At 43.5% G+C, this 18,572-nt stretch overlaps 1 protein-coding gene across 4 annotated transcripts in view; it reads left to right on the forward strand.

Annotated features, from left to right (window-relative positions):
- The first annotated feature begins 407 nt into the window (after positions 1-407).
- The window catches only part of GPD2 (glycerol-3-phosphate dehydrogenase 2), a 136,503-nt gene continuing 118,338 nt past the window's right edge, over positions 408-18,572 (forward strand). The window contains exon 1 of one of the 4 annotated variants that reach the window (XM_045781690.2): positions 408-616. The gene's annotated coding sequence lies outside the window, so the exon portion shown is untranslated. Of the gene's footprint in view, positions 617-1,007; positions 1,381-18,572 lie in introns of those variants that run through there. The other 3 variants (XM_045781683.2, XM_045781699.2, XM_045781676.2) reach the window with 3 other exon arrangements.

An 18,572-nucleotide genomic window follows, 5' to 3' on the forward strand; every position in this document is an offset into this window, starting at 1 on the left:
CTTAATAAGTAATTGGCTGACAAAAACCCACCATTGCGATTTGGGTTCAAACTAATTTGTCCGCCTTCCTTTGGAAGGCCTTTCCAACCCTCCCCTGGGTATTTTTCAACACCAAGGTAGAAACCTTATTTGCAAAACATCCACAGGTTGTGGCAGGAAAGGTCTTAAAGAAATGGGGTCCATTTGAACCCCATCTGCGCCCTCCCTGGGTCCACTTGCGCTTGCCTAGCCACTTGTAGTTCCAAGTGAGCTGGGCATGCTCAGTGGGCAGGGTCGGTTTTAGGGGGTGCATCTGGGAAGCCTGCTGCTCTGCTGCGGGGCTCTCTGCCTCCCCCCACCTGTATGAGGCTGGGCCTGAGGAGCCAATGCTAGGCGTCCCACCTTCTGGCGCTTGGGCTTGGCCTTCCCTGCGGGTTCCCACGCTGACATTCAGCGGACAGGTCAGGAGGCCGAGCAAGCCTCCAAAAGCGCGCGGGGGAGAGCCCGCGAGAGGGCTTCGGGCTCTGACGGCCGGGTCCCAGGGGTCCACCCGTTTCCTAGAAGCGTTTCTAGGCCCAGGGAAGCCTTTCTGCTGAGGAGGGGAAGCCAGATTCGGGGGCGGGCGGCGAGAAATCAGGTAAGGCAGCCCGTCGGCGTGCAGGCGGGCAAGTGTCTCCTCTCTCCGGGACAGGTGGCGAGGGCAGCCCGCGTGGGGAGGGCAGAGGCAATCGGACACCTCCCCCATGCTCCCCGGGCCTAGCCTAGCCCAGGCCTTCTCGTCTGCCAGGCGGACGACAAGGCGGGGCGCAGGGCAGGATCCGCAGCCTAGGGCGAGGGCCGTCGCTACGGCGCGCCGCCGCCCCACCCGGCGGGACCCGCGGCCGCGTGTCCCCGTCTGGTCACGTTCATTGGGCGGCAGAGACCTCGGTCGCTCGCCACCCGCTGGTTCGCGACGCCTCACCCCCCCCCCCCCCCCCCCCCCCCGAGCCCCGGCTCCGGCTCCCGCCTCCACTTCCGCGTTTCCCCGCTGGGCCGGAGAAGCCTGGGCCGGAGAAATCCGGGCTGGATGCGGCGGCCGCGCCACCCGGGCCAGCCCCTGGGGAGGGAGGAGGAGCGGGAGCGGGAGGAGGAAGTCGCCAGGGAGGCGGGGGCGCGGCGGCGCGGGGCGCGTCGGGTTACACTGGCTCGGGCTGCCCGGGAGTGACAGCCACGCGCGCCTCGCCGCGAGGATCAGGGCCGAGTGTCTGATTCGGGGGGAGGCGAGACTCCGCCCCGCCCGGAGGAACTGTGTGCTCCTGCTCTCCCCTCGCGCGAGAGGATCAGTCTCAGGTGTGTGCTTCCTGGGAGACCCCCTTTCCCCGCCCCCAGGTCACAGCGGAGAGCGGTCCCTTTCTGACCCGGGTGAGTCCTCTAGGACTCCGGTGTTGGGTGGGTGGTGGCGGGATTCTTGGGAAAGATTGAGAATTTCTCCCCAACGACAGAAGGTGGACTCGTTCTCATGTAGGGTTTAGCTCTCTACATTTTGGAGGGGGGTGGGATAGAATACATTTTGGGTGAGGGTTGGTATCTAATTGAAAAGTGTCCTGCAAACTTTTGGCTTGTGGATGTCGCTCCTCTGATGAGAAGGATTGTTGCTCCCTTCTGAAGCAAGGGAGGGAAAGATTCTAGAACGGGGCTGGGGCTCTCTTTTGAGGACCTTAGGTGCTGGAGTGTGACAGTTCTAGGAGGAAATGGAAAGTGTACCCCGATGAACTTAAAGCAGCCTCCTCTCTCCACGTAGTAGCAAATAGATTTGCATAGTGCTTTGGCTGAATGGTATAGCCCTGTGAATGAAGTGTTGCTCTTTCCACTTGTTCTCTAGACTGCCTTCCACCTTATGCATAAAAGCATTCACTCCCCAACAGCCTTCCTTGAGAGTGTCGAAGTAATTTACAAACACAAATTCTCAGTCTTAGTGACATGGGCCAACCCACGTTACACATCACATTATACATATCATGAGAGGCAGCATAGAAATAGCTAACAGTAATTTAGTGGACTTATAAATAGTCTCGTATAAATAGGTGAGGGAAGGAAGGGTAAGTTACACCCTTTGTTGCTTTAAACAAAACTGTTAGAATTTTGCATATGTTTCAAGTTTAAGAGATGGGAAGTTTATTTTTGGACTCGGGAGGGTAATGACAATGGCCACACTGGGGCCAGGCACTTCCTGACTGCTCCCAACTACTGTGGTCTCTGAGTTCTACAGTTCTTGCAGGCTGTCCAGTGAGAGCTGGGTGCCATTGCCCAATGGATATCATGTGCGGCCTGGGGAACTTTATGATGTGGATGTTGAAACCCTTTTGTGTTCCTCATAAGGACATATGTCAAGTTACAATGCTCCCTTGATTTTTAAAAATCAACCTTTCAAATAAAGCGGCATTACCTTAGTAAAAAATGGATAAAAGATGGAATTTTAGGTTTGACAAGCAGCATAGGTGGAGCTGTCCATTTTGATTTCTCACACAGTCACTTTGTAAAGAAATTCTGAGCAGCATTAAAGTTCTACTTTTTCCCCCTCTCTGATTTTTTTTTTTTTTTTTTAAGAGAGGGAGAGAGAGAGCAGGAGAGGGGCAGAGGGAGAGGGAAAGAGAATCTTAAGCAGACTTCACACCCAGCGTGGAGCCAGACACAGGGCTTGATCTCATAACCCTGAGATGATGACCTGAGCCAAAATCAAGAGTCAGACGCTTAAGCCACTGAGCCACCCAGGGCTCCCCTGCCTCCCCCCCACCATTTATTGAAAGATGTATTGAGGCTCAGTAATTGACAAGAGGGCTACAGTTACCAATTGTCATGGGTTTTAGCCTCTCCCCCGTTAGTTCTTGTAACTATCTAATCTCGTTAAAGCTATTTAAAAAGATTTGATTATCACTGTATTTCTAACGCTTAGAGTGGTGACTAGCTTGTAGTAAGTGCTCAATAAATATTTTCTCAACGAATAACTGAACTATGGGACAGGCTCTAGCTGAGTGTAGCTGGGGGAAGAAAACAAGACCTTGGCCTTAGGTAATCTATTCAAACTCACTGAGCCTCAACTGTCTCATTGGCAAAATATGGATACTAGTATATGATATAGCACATGTAAAATTGCTAGTGATGTACTTTTTAGTAGGTAGACTTCAAAATATTAGCTTCCTTCCTTCTTATATATTTTTCTTTTTATATTCAAAAGGGAAAGATTTGGGCAAAGAATAGATACTTTAGCTCCTGCAGGTTGTGCATGAATTATCCAGGCATTATCCCCTTTCCTTTGTGTGTGTGTGTGATTGAGGGCGAAGCTGATTAGTGGCAAGCCCTTATTACAGAAGGAAACCATTTTCCAAATGAGTATCTAATTTCTCCTTTTTTTTTTTTTTTTTAAGATTGATTTATTTGGGAGAGAGTGAGAGCGAGCAAGCCCACGAGCGGGAGGGGCAGAGGAAGAGAGACTCCCAAGCAGAGTCCATGCTGAGTGCAGAGTGCATCATGGGACTGGATCTCTTGAGCATGAGATCACGCCCTGATCTGAAACCAAGAGTCAGACGGTCAACCGACTGTGCCCCGCTGGCACCCCTCTCCTCTTTATTTTTTTTAATATGGTGATGTTTCTGCTTAGGTTTTTCAAAACTTGGGTCATTCTGCTCGTCAACACCAGGACTTTACTAGGTTGTCCTAAGCACCGAAACAACACTTCAGAAAGAGCATTAGAGCATATAAAACACATTTGGGGCGCCTGGGTAGTGTAGTCGGTTGTGTGTCCAACTCTTGGTTTCAGCTCAGGTTGTGATCTCAGGTCATGATCTCAGGGTCATGATCTCAGAGTTGTGAAATTGAGCCCTGCGTTGGGTTCCGCACTCACCCAGGAGTCTGCTTGAGATTCTCTCTCTCCCTCTGCCCCTCCCGCTTGTGCGCTCTCTCTCTAAAATAAATAAATAAATCTTTAAAAAGAAAGAAAGAAAGAAAACACATTCGGCTTTGAACAACATGGCTTTGAACTGTGTGGGTTCACTTATATGTGAAGTTTTTTCAATAAATACAGTACAGTACTATAAATGTATTTTCTTTTCCTTATGATTTTCTTAATAATGTTTTCTTTTCTCTAGCTTACTTTATTATAATACAGTATATAATATGTATACAAAATATGTGTTAATCAACTCTTTATGTTATCAGTAAAGCTTCTGGTCAACAGTAGATTTTTAGTAATTAAGTTTTTGGGGAGTCAGTTATATGAGCAGGGAGTCGGCACCCCTAACCCCTACATTTTTCAAAGGTCAACTGTATATTTAACACTTGGCTTCTTGAATGAAGTTTTCTTTAGGCTTGTGTAGCATTACATAGTAGCAAGTGCTAGAAAAAGAAAAAGTTTGGTTATCTTGCTTTTGAGAGAGTTAGAGTTTGTTTAACAAGGTTAAACAACTAGGGACCAGCATAAGATCTTGCATAATCATATACCCATTAGTAGAATGTTGACTTTAACTGTGAGGTTATGCTGGGGAGATGTTAATATGGGCTCAAATAGTTGAGACAGTTTTGTGGTGAAGAGAATGTCATTTCAGCAACAAAGAGATCTATAGTTTCCTGAAGATTAAGGCAAAGAGAGGTCATGATTGTATCAAGAATGTTTGCTATTTTGTATTTCAGTGCATTAAAAAGTCAGCACAATCCTATGCTTTCAAAAATGAACTTTCTGTGGGAAAGTATTAAAAACCTACAGTAAAATTCTGTATGTGGACTAAGTATTACTTTTCACTGTATCTCTTAAGTTTTAAAGCTCAGGATTAGAGTTACAAATTATAACTCTTCATTTTTGCCACTTTTAACACACTTACATAAACATGTATCACACGGCCTGCCTGTTACTTTATCCAGTTGTGTGTAATGGGATATATTTTTCATCTGATGTTTCTGGTGAAAATTACTAGTCATTAGGTGTGGGACCCCCACACCTGGCTAATTTCAGGACTGTTATTTGGGAAGCTAGGGAGGCACTGAACGGAACTAAACTGAGAAGATTATTAATGTGTTTCTAGATGCTCATCCAAATACTTAGATAATCCCATCAGGACTCATCACCTTTGAAATAAGAAGAAGCCGTAGTAATTGTGTCCTAGAGGAAGAAGCAACTAATGAAGGGTGTGTTGTACATTTCCTTGTTGACATGATGCTGGAAAGAAATGGGGGAGGGAAAGATGATCAGATTCAACTTCAATGAGAAAGACAAAGGCTAAGGTGGCTGCAAGCCAAGACATCTGTGGCAACTTCAGAGTAGACCTCTTCCTGTATTATCTGACCAGAGATTGACCTCAGGAACTTTTAAGGAAAAGGAAACACAGGAGCTGATGCTTTGCATACCTGAGGATGTTTAGGAACCGACTGTGGTCAGAGTTTGTCCAGAACTCTGATTTTGTGTCCTGACATGGATGTGACTATGGTTTTTTTTTGTTTGTTTTTTCTTGTTTTCCAGGATTTTCATCTTTTGTTGGAGGTTCTTACTGGCTCTTTGTGTTAAGTATTTCTTCTTAGATCATATCTGTGTTCTTCTTTCCCATTTTTCAGTTGAAATATTTATCTGGTTCTTTCAAAATCAGATTTCTGATTTATACAGCAGATAAGACATGGTTTCTGATTTTAATGAGGTCAAGCTGTGGTTTTGTTAGTTCACTAAAATTAAGAAACTAATTAATAGAAAATTTTTTCCTCCTAAGTAAAAATTTATTGTGACATACATATTAACACAATTTTAAGACATTATTTGGGAACTTTTTTTATTGTTCTGGCAAAATGAAATTGTTATTGATTCACTTTATTTTTTAGTAGTGAGATCTGGGGTGCCTGGGTGACTCAGTCAGTTAAGTGTCCAACTCTTGGTTCTGGCTCAGGTCATGATCTCGGGGTCTTGGATTAAGCCCCATGTTGGACTCTGTGCTCGGTGGGGAGACTGCTTCTCTCTCTCTCCCTCTGCTCCTCCCCCCACTCATGCTCTCTCTCTCTCTCTTTGTAAGATATATAAATCTTAAAAAACAAAAAATAGTGAGATGTTAGGGTGCTTTTTAAACAACGACTTTAATTTAGATTTTTTCAAGCCTCATATTCTTTAAAAAGTGACCTGTCCTCTGTGGGAGCTCATATTTGATTACCCACTTACATCCTACTTTAAAAAGGTTTTATAATATAGAGAGGAAAGCAAACCCCACAAACCATAACAGAGAGGTTGGTTTCTGAAAATGAGTTTTCTAGAATTTGCTACTATCAAATGAGATGGCCTCCCAGTATGACTTGGTGACTTATGCTTAGAAAGCTTTATTACTTACCTTGTATCCACTAGTGGCCACTAAGGCCAGATGGTTTTATGCAAGAGGAACAAAAGTTTATGTTCAAAGTAAACATTTTAGGAACACTTTAGTTAAGATTTTTTACCATTATTATTTCAATAAGATACAATAAACTTCTAAATGCATTTGAGAAGTGATGAAAATAATATAGCTTAGGGTATTAGGTTCTCAAAAGCTGTTTTCCTTTTATTTAAACTGGTTAAAGAGAGGATGTTTGTTTCATTGTGGTAGTGTCAAAACCGCTTTGATCATACCACTTTCTGCTCCACTCTTCCGTGGGTTACTCTGACCTATTGGATCAAATTCCAGATATTTGTCTTTGAATTCACAGACCTCTCTAGTCGTGCTCCAATATTAAGGTTGTGTCCTTATCTTCCCTGTGATCCAGCCACACTGGACTACGTGGAATTCCCTAAATCTGTCTTATTCCTACTGCTGCTCCTATATTCATGCCCTTCCTTCTACTTCACCTTTTTGAAATCTTTCCACTCCTTAAATGTCCTGACCATTGACTGCCAGTGTCACGGTGCTTTCCCTCACTGCTCCAGTCAAAAGTGTTTTGTAAATTTCCTAAATCCTTCAACTGCTCCTGTGATGCCAGTCCTAGCCTCTGGGTTTCTCCTTTGTAAGCTAATTATTTGAAACCATGTGTCATTTCCTTTTCTGCAGATCATGCAGAGCAAGGGCTCGTCCTTACACAATTTTATAGATTTCACATGCCCAGCCCAAATGCCTTGCACGTGGGGAACACCTAGGTAAACAGTTTTTGAATAAGTGATCGCCTTATGTAATTCTCCTATCCTTTAGTTACTCAGGAAGCATGTGATAGAAATGGGTTGGGTATGATTGGAGAACAGATAACCTAGGCAGGTGCATTCCAGATAATCAGTTGAACTAGATACTTTAAGCTTTCTGTTTTCCAGGCCTCCCCTTTTTCTTTACACATTTGGCACTTTTGATAGCCAAAAATACCGTATTTAGGAGGAGGAAAGGAAATCACTGTGGGTGAAGCAAAGTTATGAAAACAACCCCTGAAGAAAATGAGTGGAGGAATCTGCAAAGGAGAAGGTTATTTAGGGTCCACTGAGGGCTCCCTTCTTTTCACCAATTTCTCCCTTCTCTCCCACCTGCCCACCTAATCCAGTCTCTTAGAAAAGAATCTGGAAAATTAATCCATAAAAAGATGATTGATAAAATTAACTTGTCACCTTATCAGAAGTCTCCAGATTCTCAAGGGACAAAAACCTTGACAATCATTTATGGAAGTGAGGAGAAGGAACCTTCAGGGAGCACTGTTTCCCTGAGCGTCCCTGCAGTCACTGTCTAAGCCACTTAAGTGTGGCTTTGGTCAGTTTCTGCACATTTCCGTTCCTTCCTCTGTACAAGGAGGTAGGCTGCATGAATTTTAAGCCCATGAAAGCATGACATATTTTAGAACTCTTGTCTTGCCAAAGGTGAGGCCGGTCTTGGTCAGTGGATTCTGTTCACTGCTGGACATTTGATCTAACTTTTCCTCTTCCCCAAGTTTGGGATCTCCTTACTCCCAGTCTCTCCAGATGTAGCAGTCATATGCGGAGGATGCTACATTCTCTGCATCTCCCCCCTGGCTTATGCTCATAGGATCCGTTACAGCAAGTCTATTTCCCTTCCTTCTCTCATCACGCGTGCTAGTATTAACCCCTTTCCCTCCTCCTAGCGCACCATTAAGTAGCTGGGATATTTATCTAAAAGAAATATGGATTCACAGAATTGTAAAATAGGAAAGGGGTCAGAGATCTAACCCAACTCTGTCTTTTTATTATGAATAATAAATAGTAATGACAAGTATCGTTTACAGAGCAATCACCATTTCCTAGGCACTGCGCTAAGTACTTGGTTTACCTTATTTCATATAGCCACAGTGAACTGTTATTATCAGTGGGGAAACATAGTTCCAGAGAACTTAAGTGACTCACTCAAAGCCACATAGTTATTTCCTGGTATGACTGAAACTCCCTTGAAAACTGTGTTAAGAAATAATAGATCGGCGATGGGTATTAAGGAGGGCACATGTTGCATGGAGCACTGGGTGTTATACGCAAATAGTGAATCATGGAACATTGCATCAAAAACATGGATGTACTGTATGGTGACTAATATAACAAAATAAAAATTATAAAAAAAAAGAAATAATAGAATCAAGGGATAATCCTTCCAGTATGTCTGTAATGTATTTCCTGCTTTTCGCTGCTTTGGATTCCACTGCTTGACTCATTGAACTTTGCCTTTTAACACTTCCACTTCCTAATATATTACCGTATGGTTTCAGCAGTTTTCACCGGCGATACTGAACTTGTTCAGACATCGAATTCATAGCACAGTGTGCCTGCCTAAAATAGTATTCCGACTTCTGGGAACCCATGCCGTTGTTAAAATCTTCTTTAGTGTTAGTGCATGGGGAGACAACCTGCAGCTTGGTGCTAATCTGCTTTTCCCCCTCCTGCACCTGGGTTTGTGAATGCTACTGGGAAAATGAACACAGTCATGCAAACTGGAGGTCCATACAAATTCACGTTCTCCAGTATCAGCCATGAGGCAGTTCTTTCACCTGTTTTTAGACTGCACCTTATCCCATTTTCCGCCATAGCTTTACCAACCTTCAGCATTATCTTTGAGTCTCTTGCCTGACCTGTGCATTTTTTTTGTGTCAAAGTGCCATGGCATTTCAATACTCTATTAAGAATTAATATAATGTTCAAGAATAAATCTGATTTAAACACATAGAAAATAAGCAAAGTTATTTGGCCTCTTATTTGTTCATTCATTTGGTTATATTTACTAGATATCACTAAGCATCAAAGATTTCCAGATTAAAAACCAAGTCCCATTATTTTTCAGTATTTCAAGTCATTTTCTTATGTGTATTTCTGCCTGAGTAGGATAAAATAGGATAAAATGCGTTTTATAGTTTGAGCTGAGCTGATGAGATTGAAATTTTATTTGTTTATTTACTTATTCATATTTAAATTCAAGTGAGTTAACATACAGTGTAGTATTGGTTTCAGGAGTAGAATTTAGTGGTTCATCACTTACCTATAACACCCAGTTCTCATCCCAACAAGTGACCTCCTTGATGCCCATCACCCACTTAGCCCATCCCCCACCCGCCTCCCCTCCAGCAACCCTCAGTTTGTTCTCTATAGTTAAGTCTCTTAGTTTGCTTCCCTCTGTTTTTATCATATTTTATTTTTCCTTCCCTTCCCCTATGTTCATCTGTTTTGTTTCTTAAATTCCACATAAGTGAAATCATGTGGTATTTGTCTTTCTCTGACTTACTTCACTAAGCATAATATCCTCTAGCTCCATCCACATTGTTGCAAATGGCAAGATTTAATTCTTTTTGTTGGTTGAGTAATAGTTCCTTGTGTGTGTGTGTGTGTGTGTATAGTGTATATATATATATGTGTGTGTCTATATATATATATATATATATATATATATATAGACACACCACATTTTCTTTATCCATTCATCAGTCGATGGACATTTGGGCTCTTTCCATAGTTTGGCTATTGTTGATAATGCTCTTATAAACATTGGGGTGCTTGTGCCCCTTTGAATCAGCATTTTTGTATCCTTTGGATAAATACCTAGTAGTGCAATTGCTGAGTCATAGGGTAATTCTATTTTTAATTTTTTGAGGAACCTCCATACCATTTTCCAGAGTGGCTGCACCAGTTTGCATTCCCACCAATAGTGTAAGAGGGTTCCCCTTTCTCTGCATCCTCACCAACATCTTTTGTTTCCTGAGTTGTTAATTTTAGCCATTCTGACAGGTGTGAGGTGGTATCTCATTGTGGTTTTGATTTGTATTTCCCTGATGATGAGTGAAGTTGAGCATTTTTTCATATGTCTGTTAGCCATCTGAATGTCTTCTTTGGAGAAGTGTCTATTCATGTCTTCTGCCCATTTCTTAACTGGATTTTTTTTTTTGGATATTGAATTCGATAAGTCCTTTATGTATTTTGGATTCTAACCCTTTATTAGATATGTCATTTGCAGATATCTTCTTCCATTGCATTGGTTGTTTTTTAGTTTTGTTGACTGTTTCCTTTGCTGTGCAGAAGCTTTTTATCTTGTTGAGGTCCCGGCAGTTCATTTTTGCTTTTGTTTCCCTTGCCCCCGGAGACCTGTGCATTTCTTTATCAGATGATTGTTAGTGGTTAGGGCAAACTAAACTGTTGGAAGGATCTGAGAGTACATAAAAGCACATATGTGACAGATGTTTATTTCTTGATCATAGCATAATCTTGATTGGTGAGTAACTTTCCTCTACTTGATGATTTAGACACCCTGGAACCTTTCATTGACTCTGCTGTTCCTTAGGGCTTTGTTTTCGACTTTATCCAGTTAGTGGAAGGAGAAAGAGAAGAAGTATATCCACTTTCAAACACTTGGTCTTACAATGAATGTATCACTTCCTCAGACATACCATTGGCCAGAAATCAGGTGCACAACAAAGGGAGACTGGAAAATGTAGTGTAGCTGGGAGCCAAAGAGATTGTGGGTTTTTGGTGAAGCTATTCCCTTCACAGTGCTTTGCATCCTATTATACTGAGAAAACAGAGATCAGAGATATCATGTCAACTGGTAATATTTTGGTCTCCATCATTAACTACCAAGTTAGAGGTAGAGTTATTCAAAGTTGGTGCTTTCACCAGTTCTCAGATCCCCCATCCTTTTAGCTACCTTTCTCTATGAAATTTCTCCATGTTCATCTGTATTTTGAATATTTACAAGAACACTCAAGATTCTCCCATCACAAAAACACACAAGACTGAAAAACGAAACTATTCCCTTACGCTGTACTACCCTCTAGCTACATGCTCACTTTCTCTTCTTTCAAGCTATGTTTCTCCGAAGTATATTGTGTATGATGTTTTTCTGTTTCCTCACCTTCCATTCACTTCACAACTGTTGCAAATTTGGCTTCTACCTTAGATGAATCTGTTACCGTATGATTATTGGTGTCCCCCTTATTGGCAAATCAATGGGACCTTATTAGTTGAAATGCCTGTGATTCTGCTCATTCCCTCCTTTGTGAAGTTGAACTTTCACTAGGCTAATATGACACCTTGTTTTTCTTTTGGACTTCTCCTTGTGGATCTCTTTGGCAGGTTCCTCCCCTTGATATTAGAGTTCCTAGTGCCTGTCCACTGTCTTCTCAATGTAGAAGCTCTCTGCACCACCAAGTTCATCCATATCCCTGATTTCAGGAATTCCCACATCGACATCTCCAGGGGCATCTGGGTGGCTCAGTTGATTAAGGGTCTGCCTTCTGCTCAGGTCATGATCCCAGGGTCCTGGGATCCAGCCCCTGCACTGGGCTCCCTGCTGGTGGGGAGTCTGCTTGTCCCTCTGCCTCTCCTTCTGCTCATGCTCTGTCTTTCTCTCTCTCTCAAATAAGTAAATAAAATCTTAAGAAAAATCAACATCTCCAACCAGACCTCTTTCCTGAATTCAGACTCAGTGGGCATTTCCACCTGGATATCCCACAGATAGGACTCACCATCTCCCTCCACCCTTCGTAATGCTCCTCCAATGTTTCTCCTCTCATTGAAACAGCACCACCATCCTTCCTCCCCTCTATATCATCCATTCATTTGTTAAATTTATCATTGACCTAACATATATCAGGCATTTTTCTACAAATTAAGATTACAGTGGTGTACAAAACAGGTACAGTCTCTGCTTTGTAGAGTTTCATTTGCGGGGGCGGGGAGGAACGGAAAGGGAATAATATTGATTAAATAAGGAAGAGACATATGAGATGATGAGAACTATGTGGTTATTTTGAATTTGGATGGCTTGGGAAGGCCTCTCTGAGGAGCTGACATTTGAGCTGGGTCCTGAATAACCAGAAGGAGTTAGCTGTGCAAAGATGAGGAGCAGAACATTCCAGGCTGGGAAGATAGCTGGTGCCAAAACCCTAATTATATTCTTGATGAATTTGTTGGGCTAGGAGGGAAACCAGGATAGTGTTGTATCCCTGAAGTTAGGAGTTCAAAATGTTTTAAAATGATGTTTCTGTGTCAGTTATAGAGATTGCATTTGGTGAAATTAGACCATTTATGTTATTGATTATTTTTAAAAAGATTTTATTTATCCCTTTGTCAGAGAGAGAGAGAAAGAGAGAGAGAGAGCACGAGCAGGCAGAGCGGCAGGCAGAGGGAGAAGCAGGCTCCCCGCTGAGCAAGGAGCCTGATGCGAGACTCCATCCCAGGACCCTAGGATGATGACCTGAGCCGAAGGCTGAGCCACCCAGGCGCCCCACCATTTGTGATTTTGATACTTTGACATATAGGTTAAGTAGAGAGAGGCTGGGGCAGAAGCTTATTGAATTGAGTTGTGGAAGCAGAGACAGTGCTTACAGACAACTCTTCCAAAAATTTTTGTTGTGAAGAGACACAGAGGGGTGGAAAAGTTCTTGGAAAGAGATATTGGCTAGGGAAGGGTTTGTTAGCACCACGGAGTAATACAATGAATTTAAGCAGAAAGGAAAAGATAGAATGTTTAAGTAGGGAGGAAAAACGGATGAAGGCAGGAGAGAGTGGTGGATAATTGTCAGAGTACAATTCCTGAAGAGCCAGGAAGGGAGGAAATCCAAGGCACAAAGTAGAGGTTAGTCCTTACTAGGAACAGGGACATCTCATTTATAGTAAAAGGAAGGACTGCAGAAAGAATGGGTACAGAGGCTGATATGTCATGGTGTGGGTGGTGGGAAGTTCTTCCCTAATTGCTTCTACTTTCCTAATGAAGTGTGATGATGTTGGGGTGGAGAGAGGTAAAACAGATTTTGGAAAAAGGGGAAATAGCTATTTTGAAACATTCTGGGGAAATATAATAGGATTGCTGGTCAGTGTAGATCGCCCATTGAAGATTTGCAGCCATGAATTTAAGTTGAGGCTGTTTGGGGTTGTGTTTTGTGCTAGGCAGTTTCTTCAGCTGTTAGGGGGAGGTGTGGAGCGGGTAGATAGTTGGGCTTAACCAACTTGGGGATTTGCCAGGTCAGAGTCAGGAAGAGAGGAACAAGTACTTACAAGGGAGAGGTTACAGTGATGGACCTTGACCCGAAGCTGGGCAGAAAGAGAAGTGAGGGTGTAACTGATAGTGGAAAAAATGGAAGGGTCAATGGACTGGGAAGCCAGATAATGCCAAGAAAATGGGGATGGAAATACCAGAGTGGATGAGCTGGAGACAGAGAAGGTAGTGTTTACCATGTGGGATGCTTGAAGCTGACATCTCCAAGCTGGTACGAGTAATCATGATGCCAAAATCCAAGGTTATGGCAGGGTGGGCGGTGGCTGAGGCAGGGTCAAAAAGATCATCAGAGGTGCGGTGATGTAGAGACTGGGGCCTCCACGTAGATGCAGAGGACAGCAAGAACGAGGACGCATGTTTGGAAAGGAAACAGCCAGGTGCTTCAGGTGCAGTAGATGGGAGCCACAGCAAGAAGGGATAACAGGTGGTAAAGTCTAAAGACATGAACTTAAAATAGGTAAGATTTGAACGAGGATAGGGACGTTGGAAGGTGTACTGGGCAAACACTGAATTCATCTCCAGGCTAGGGGATTTTTGAGATTGAATCAGGGCTGTTACTCAAAGTCTTTACAACTCAAATGGCATGAGCCTAACATTTGCAAGCCTTTGGTCTGGGGGGCTTTTGGGAAGATAGGCATTAACTCTTTCATCGCTTAATCATTGGAAGGTCCCAGGAAAGGGGCTAGTTATGACCCAGATCAGAGGTGTTTTGACGCCTTAGCCACGGGTACAGCCATCCCTGTTTATACTGGCTGAACATCAGACTTCAGTTTGAGAGTATTAACAGCCTACTCTTAATGGGATGCTAGGAAAATGGTGTTAATTGGCTTCAGGCTTCAAAATTCAGGTTAAGTCTTGCCTTCTCCATGTTTTTAGAACCTTCAGAGAAGGGGACATTTTGGAGTTTGCTGAGGGTAGAGTTTGAGTTCGAGAGGACAGAATGGGAAGGAGAGAGGGCTGAGAAGGTGAGAAATGGGGCAGATTGGGCTTCCGGTGATGAGCGAGGTATAGAGGATTGTGGAGCATGCTGGGATTGGTCCCTGTGGTGTCTCGGGGAGGCTGGGTGCAGACCGTATAGCAAGGGTGAGCAAAAACCTGCTCAGACTATCTGTAGGCATCCCCTCAGGGCTCAGTGGCCAGTTGGAGTACAAAGGCTTCCTGGGGAACTGCTCCCAAGTAGCCAGAAGCATCAGGTGCTCCGAGGGCATCTTCAAGACCAGATGGTGGTGTAACCCCTGGGGGAAGTGCTTTCCATTATGTGGCAGAAGTTAAGGAGTGCTGCCTGGGGGTGGGGGGCGCAGTTATTTTAGCAATCTTTCCTCCACAACATATTTAGACTCTGTGCTTTCCACTCCATTGTCACTGTCTTTAGTTTAATTTGGACCCTTAGGAGTTTGCGTCTGGATATTCACATCCAATCTTCTGATTTCCTGCTCCCAGAATTTCCCTGCTCTCAGACTTAAGTCCTTTTAGTTTATCTCCCTCACTGCTTCAGGGAATGTGGAACCCGAGAATGGTCTTTTAAATTCAGATGTGATTCTATCTAATCCTACTAGGAATGTTGTTAAGGATTGATATAGCATGTATAAATTGATAAGCATAGTCTTTATAACAGAGTATGCAGCCAATAAATATGCTTAAAAGCCTTCCTTGGCAATCTGTTGCCTGCTGGACAAAAGCCAAAATCCTTTGAGTGGCATATGAGATCTCCAGAGATGCCCCCTGCTTGCGCGTATGGTCTCCTCACCTCCACATTTAGGGTTCCTGCATACTGTCCTGTGCTCTAGGCATACCACACCCCCTTGTTCTTGAAACTACAGTATTCATTCATACCATCATGTCTTCGTTCATGTTCACCTTAGACCCAGTGAACCTTCAACATCTGAGTTAATGATTGCTTTCTATACAAACCTGCCCTGATGATGTTCCCTACCATGGCTAATTACCCCCTGAGCCCCTCGTCCAAACCTTATTGGTATCACTTGTATTTGTTTTAGAATCTTCCTCTCTAAGCTGTACATTCCTTAAAGGCAGAAACTATAACTGATTCATCTTTATTTACTCACAGTTTAATATAGGAGGTGCCCAATGAATGTTTGTTGAATAAATGAAAATTCAGTACATATTTGAGTTTACATATTGCCTTTCTGTTGTGAAATCTACATTATATTTTTCTGTATCCTGCTTTTCTTTCCTTCAGCAGTGGGGGTGAATGTTCTGATGAAGCAGAAGATGAATGCACTAGAGAACTGGTGGCCGTGTAGTTAGGATGGGAGGCAGACGTCATCCTGTGTTCTTTTCTTTTATGCAGTGAATTGTATTTACTTAAGTTATCCAGTGATTTTGTTCCCCACTGTCATCGTCTTGCGCTGAGTTGTAATTATTCATTTTTTTAGTTGCGCACTCAAAGGAATACAGACATCAGACAAACGTGGTTTTGCGGTAGCGTTTAAGCGTGATCGGTCGGGCAGTTTCCAGTGCCCGCTTGCAACTGCACAGTTGGTGTGTGGAGCCTTTTGGAACCTTGGTTAAAATGCCCAGTTCCTTTTAGGCCTCTTCAAACCCTGGTTTCCTTCATCCTATGCAAGCTAACCGATTACTTATATGTAACAAAGAAATGAGAGAATGTAAACCAGACATCAATAGTAATAGCCTAGTGAGTAAAGGGTGAGAAGGGCACGTGTGAAGTGTGAAATGAAGTGGTAGTGGTGTCACTCCTTAGTGTAGACGGGTAGGAATGGTGTGTGGAGGGGAGGGCAAAGCTGCATAGAAGGGCAGTGGAGGAGTCTGGGGGGAATGGAGGGGATTCTGTGGGCATGGGTAAACGTGGCTGGGGGGATGCAGTGAGCTATTGGGCATGGCTGGCATACGTTGAATGAGTGACCAAAAAAGAATGACCCTTGTTCCCAGGTTCTTGCTGTGAGGTTAATCAAAGTCATGGTACAGATTTTTACATCCTGAGATCCGGGGCATCATCCTAGAAGGGATACATTCTTGAGAAATAGCTTTATTCTTTTTTTTTTTTTTTTTTTAAGATTTTATTTATTTATTTATTTGAGAGAGAGTGCAAGCAAGACAGCACAAGCAGGGGAGCGTCAGGTAGAAGGAGAAGCAGGCTCCCCCTGCTGAGCAGGGAGCCTGATGCAGGACTGGATCCCAGGACCCCGGGATCATGACCTGAGCCAAAGGCAGACCCTTAACCGATGGAGCCACCCAGGCACCCTGAAATATCTTTATTTTTTGAAAAAATATTGACTCCGAGATTGTTACGATAGCATTTTGTTTTATATTAGTATTTTCTCTGAGGCGGATGGTGTTTAGGGTTTGTGATAGGGCCAGAAAGCAATTTCTCACCCTCTCGGAACTAAAAATAAATACCAAGAACTATTCTGAAGAGAGGACAAAAAAACACTTGTGTTTTGGGTCAAAGTTGTCCCCAGTGACTTGGGTTAACTCAGGCCACACACCTTTGATCAGGCCTCTTACGGGGAATGTTTTAAATGCATCACATGAACGACTGGAGATAGCTGTAAGACCAAGGCCTGCACGTGGTTGGAGCCTGATCTAAAGTGGAAGAGGCCCTGGCCTCCCTGTGGCCTCTGTAACAGGTAACCCTTGGCCTGGAATTAGATCTGCGTTAGGTGTTAGGCTTTACAGGGTTTTATTTTTGATGGAACACTCATAAATATCAGCATACCTTCTGTTCGGGGGGACATTTATTTTGGGAAGAGACGCTAGATATGCCGGAGAGGCCTGCCTACAGTGTGTTCAGGGAAGTGATGGGATCAGTTTCCCTAGTGTTTGAGTCTGAAGTGCATTTGCTTGGTCAGAGTCAAGTGCTGCGAGGCTACAGCAGCTTTATGACCCCTTGTAGACGGGCTGTTTTTGTCCTCTCCTCTAACTAGTCTTCTCTGTCACCCCAGTTTGGCCTTGCACATGTGAGGAACCCATTGAAGGTGCTCAGTAATATTATGTATTAGCAAGTGGGAGTTGTTGATCGTACACGTGTTTTGACACCTTATTTACATTATCTCAAATTCTCAGCCTCACTTGTGAAACAGATAAGGTTTTTATGGATGAGAAGGCGGAGGCTTACGGTCAGGCCCACATCCAGGAAGTGGCTTAGTCGGAATGCAGATCAATGCTGTCTGTCTCTGATGGCCCTGACACCAACTGCCTTCTGCAGAGAATATTCTCCTGACCCATCAGGGATAGCATTTGCATATGCCAGGGTCAGCACCCTGTCTCTGGAAGGACACAGAGCATTAGCAGTATTCCTGCATGTGACCACTGAATTGTCACAGGGCAGGGAGAGCTGGGGAAGGTTGGCCCCTGTAGGTCCTTCCTCTGTGTCTGTGGCCTTCCTTCAGGGCCTGGCACGGGGGGAGCTCCCCAACGGGCGTGTTGTTGGCTGAAGAGATTCCACCCTGACAGTTGAACCCCGCGGCACAGTTCTAACAAGTTGCATCAGCTTTGCAGGTGTTGGTTTGATTAGTTGTTGGGATTTCTGATGCTGTGTTAAACTTTAAATCCCTGAAATATGAAATAACTAAAAATTCAAGACTAGTTTAAGTGTAGTTTAAATAGTGTAGTTTAAATAGTAGCTTAAATAGTTCATGGTGTCAGATGTTCAAGGCAGATTCATTCTAGTTAGAGTGAAGACTGTTCTTCAGAATAAGGTAGGTGAACCTGTGACATTTTCCAGTTCTGGCTTCAAGATTCCTAATAAATGGTAAAGGCAAAGTATCCTTTTCTTTTCTTTGTGTGGGTCTTTTACTCTAGTTCATTAAAGATGAGAAAAGTTGCGTAACATGAAAATCACTCGAGTAATGGTCAGATGATATGGGATTTAGTCAAATGTCCGTTATCTGTCTGCCTCGTGCTCTTTAGGTTCTCACTTTTCCCTCCTTCCTTTCTCCCCCCCTTCTTCCTTCCTTCCTCCCTCCTGCCTGCCTGCCCTCCCTCTCTCGCTTGCTTGCTTGCTTTCCTTCCTTCCTTCCTTCTTTTTCTTTTCTTTTCTCTTCTTTTCTTTCTTTCTTTTGTTCTTTCTTTCTTTCTTTCTTTCTTCTTTCTTTCATTCGTTCGTTCGTTCGTTCTTCTCTCTCTCTCACACAGTTTTACTTCTTAATAGAAGAATAATACGTGCTCATCTTAGAA

Source organism: Ursus americanus, chromosome 1 (genome assembly GCF_024610735.1).
Source record: "Ursus americanus isolate L20-20 chromosome 1, mUrsAme1.1.p, whole genome shotgun sequence".
Classification (NCBI taxonomy): domain Eukaryota; kingdom Metazoa; phylum Chordata; class Mammalia; order Carnivora; family Ursidae; genus Ursus; species Ursus americanus.